The sequence below is a fragment of the Alexandromys fortis genome, unplaced genomic scaffold (assembly GCF_014885135.2).
Source record: "Alexandromys fortis isolate MF-2015 unplaced genomic scaffold, M_Fortis_MF-2015_v1.1 scaffold_145, whole genome shotgun sequence".
Taxonomy (NCBI): domain Eukaryota; kingdom Metazoa; phylum Chordata; class Mammalia; order Rodentia; family Cricetidae; genus Alexandromys; species Alexandromys fortis.
The window spans coordinates 3,813,429-3,817,739 of NW_026068049.1; the positions used below are offsets into that span (position 1 = coordinate 3,813,429).

Here is a 4,311-nt window from a genome sequence, read left to right on the forward strand (position 1 = left end):
TAATAAAATTATTTTTGCTCTTTATATTCATTTTTAAATTTAATATGTTTAGATTCTCAAGTATTTCTACAAAACTTGTATGTGTTTGGATTGTGTGCCTTGTCTCCAAAAGACTTAACTGAGAAAGAAGACAAAAATGGTGAACAGTGATTGACTGGCTGAGGTAGGAAATTCAATGAGTATGCAATGGACATAAAAGACAAGAGTCTAATTGTCTTTCTTCATAACCTCAACTTTTGTTTTTATAAATGTGTTTTACCTACTTTCTATGTAGATTAGATCCATGTATATCTCTTTTAGTATCCTCACTGTTGTCTAGGTTCTCTGGGATTGTGATTTGTGGGCTGCTTTTCTTTGCTTTATGTTTAAAATGACAAGATCTCCTGTGTAAATTGAGAGCATGGGGACCTTGGGAGAGGGTTGAATGGGAGGGGAGAGGCAAGGAGGGGAGAAGAGAAAAATATAGAGCTCAATAAAAATCAATAAAAAACTAAAATTCCCCCACAAAAAAAATGTTTTTCTTTAAAAATTCCATACATGTACACGGAGTTTGTTGATGCTATTCATCCCATTCGAAACTTCCCTTAGAAATCCTATCACATTTCTACCCAACTTAATGTCTTCCTTTTAAACTAATCAAGTAATTCATTTGAACCCACTGTCTCTAATTCCTGCTGCTCACATGCTCATGTGTGTGGGATCATCCACTGGGGCATTGACAACCTCCCAGGGACCACGCTTCTTAAGAAAAGTCTTTCTCTTTCCCTAGCTGCTACAAACTGCCATAATTCCTCAGCTAGAGGTTGGGTTTGGATCCCAATACAATCAATGCTAGAATTCTTAATTTGCTTCCCATGGTTCTGATCATATATAGGTATGTAGGGCTGCCTTGAGTTTAAGTTGCAGTGTTCGTGTCATTTTCAGAAGATGGCATTTCGGATCACTCTTCCCATTCCTCAGCTCCTGCTTTCTGCCTCCTCTTCTGTGATAATGTCCCTACTATGACAGAACACTCGCAGTCACTTATTGTCAACACACCTTGGACCACAACACATCTGTGCAATGAGCCATGCTCACTGGCTCTATGAAACATCTCACCAAGGTTGTGACCAGAACAAACCAATGGATATGTGCAAAATATTTAAAAAGCTGATTGACAACATGACTAGTTAGTAAGAGAACATTATGGGCATTCCTCTAGGACCTATGCCATTCTTAGCTGTGGGTTTGTTTACAGGACCAGGCATTCATATTCATATTCATATTCCTCTGGAGTAGGAATTAAATACAGTCATGAGAATAGTTGGATAACTTCATCTCATCTACTGCACAGTAGGCATATTTACCAGGCAGGTTAACGTTGTGACATACTGAACCATTACTGGATAAGACCACTGATATCTAACAAAATTATTCACATAGAAATTTAAATTTTAATTAATTATTAATGACATTTAGAATTAAATTTGGCCTATAAAACACAATTTTGTGTGTGTGTTTCAATTAAAACCACTAATGTATTCTGTTATTCTAATGCATTGTAAAACCAAGTGAATATTTCAATAAATCAGTTTAAAAGTTTACACTCCTTTCTATGGACTACAACCTCTTAAACAAAAAAAATATAATCAATCAAATTTCTGCTCTCTAGGACTTCATACTCTACCAAGAGTAATGAACATTAGGCCAGAAATCACGTATAATAATAAACATAGATCAATATTTAATTCTATCCAAAGAAGAAAAGGGCATCAAAAATTAGTTAAGACTTTATAAATCCATTAGTTGATTATAATATTTAACTACTCAATATCTGTTGATTTTGGGGTACAAAATTAATAATGAACAAATCCTGCAGTAGCAAGGAGCAGGGTTAGGGTTTAGTTTGCTGCACAATTCTGAACACAGAGAAATGGAGCCTGGAAATCAGATCACAATAAGTACCAGCTTGGTAGCTGACATCCTGAACAACGAACAATCCAGGAGAACTGCCAATTGCACAGGACTTCCCTGATTGGGATGACTGAGTTCCTTTGTCAAGAGGAACAAAAGGTGCATAGCCTTTCCTCCAGTGAGCAGTGCACAAAATATGGGTAGCTGAAACAAGAAAAATACCAAAGTCAGAATTTAAAAGGTAATACTTCTGCTTTAGAGAAAATTCAAAACTAGGTTCTGACTAAATAGGCAGAGGAAAGTTAATGGAAATCACTCAACTGTGAAGGTCTCAGCCCTTATCTACATTTATAGTGGCCTTTGGAAGTATAAATCACTACCTTCTACTGACTGAAAGATCAATGCTCCTAATGGAAACCACTGTGTTCTTCATTAAGTTTAGTTCTGTTCAAAAAAATGCAGGACAGAGAGAGGTAAATAGTGAAAATAGGATGCATTATCTATATAAACTAAACCAGAGAGTAGAAAATTAAATATTATGTGACAAAATAATCCTGTGCTATATTTTAAGTATTCCTCCAACTGATAGAAGTTTATTTTTTCATAAAATGTCATTTTATGTTAATTTTTATCTCTATTAAAGAATATTTTTATTTACTTTTGATAATGAACTAGTGTCTCTGTGTGTGTGTGTGTGTGTGTGTGTGTGTGTATGTGTGTTTGTGTAGACAGCTAGACCGCTTCTCTATCTGACAGAGCAGGGCATTACCCTTCTGGCAATGAGGTGAGAGGCCTAACTGACATATACAAAATTTGTATGATTTATACAAAACATCGACATATACAACCTTGTCTTAGTCAAAGTTCTACTACTGTGAAGAGACACCATGACTACAGTAACTCATAAAATAAAGTGTTTAGTTGAAAATTGCTTACATTCAGAGGCTTGGTTTACCCCATCATGATGGCATGTAGACAGATCTGGTACTGGAGAGGTAAGTCAGAGTTCTACATCGGCAAGCAGCTGTAAGGAGAGACACCAAGACTGACAAGACCATTTGAAACCCTAGAGTCCATCCCAGTGACACAGTTCCTCCAACAAGGTCATACCTAACTTTTGTCAAGTAGCACCACCCACTAATGACCAAATATTCCAATAGATGGGCCTATGGGGGCTCATATTTAAATCAAACCCTCTGGCTATCATACTCACTGAAAAGGGCTTTTAATCCACAGTGTCAGTAGTGCTCCAGCACTTTGTACAGTTATGATTCCCTGAGTAGAGACAGGCTCCTGGTCAAAAGATATGTGTCTGTTGAAAGTTTGGCCAGGTCATCTCAACAAGGACATCTGGAGACAGTGGAGGGTTCCTCTCCATGATATAAACATCTGCAATCTTTGATGTTCAAGCCAGTTACAAGTTACTACCTCCAGGTTCTTGCCTTGAATTTCTTTTTAGCTTCCACTGACATTGGTCTCTAATTAGCAAGCCAAGTAAAATACCCAACTAAACAAAAACAAAACAAAACCAGTTTTATAATTTGCAAGTACTTGACTTTGGGTGAGAAAATGAGTATTAATTAAAAAATGGCTTTTGTGTTTCTAAGGTGGAATTCATTAAATTTTATAAAATTATACATACATTGTTTTTACTAAACAGAATAATTTTGATAAATGGTGTTACAGAAATAAAATGAAGATCATAAACACACTCAAGACTGTCTCACATGCATTTAATTCTGACAGAAAACATAAAGCACCTCATACTCCTTCATGGCAGGGAGACTTGGTATTGCAAATGGCATACAGTATATATGAGCTGAAGTTTTCCCTACTTCACTGTGCACAACCTATCTACTGTCCAATTTATACTTATGCATTTTTGAAGACTCAAAAATTTTAGCACTCTGAGAATTTAATTTCATTAAATATTTACTAGGAAAATATAGATATCCATCATTGTATTTTAAACTTGCTATAGAGTAGAAATTCATTAGTTGCTTCTATATGTATAAGAGGAGTGTCTTGTGGGTATATATTTGGGTATGTATATGCATGTGCATGGGATATAGGTCAACTTTATGTGTTGTTCCTCAAAATCCATCCACTGTGCTTTTTGAGAGAAAGGTTTTTATTGGTTGATCTAGAGGACACCAACAGAATAGGCTGGATAACCAGGGAGCCCCAAAGGTTCTTTCATCTCTTCAGTTCTAGAATTAAAAGATCATGCCCTCACATAGCTGCTTCTGTGGTTATAAGATATAGATGCACATTTCAATGAATATAAGTGAAACATAAAAAGAATCTTATAAATATATAATAATGTTTCAAAGACTCTTGCAGAACATTTGGAATACCTGAGACTTAGAAATTCTTAAAACATCTATGTGTAGAGAGGAAAAATAGGCACTTGATTTG

General features: G+C 35.7%; 1 long non-coding RNA gene across 1 annotated transcript; it reads right to left on the bottom strand.

The window, feature by feature from the left end:
• Positions 1–1,840: 1,840 nt before the first annotated feature.
• LOC126486825 (uncharacterized) lies at positions 1,841–3,372 on the bottom strand. The gene is made up of 3 exons (XR_007588205.1): positions 3,107–3,372; positions 2,830–2,917; positions 1,841–2,097 (listed from the first exon to the last, which is right to left on the bottom strand). It is a non-coding gene; the product is annotated as an uncharacterized lncRNA (long non-coding RNA).
• Positions 3,373–4,311: the final 939 nt, after the last annotated feature.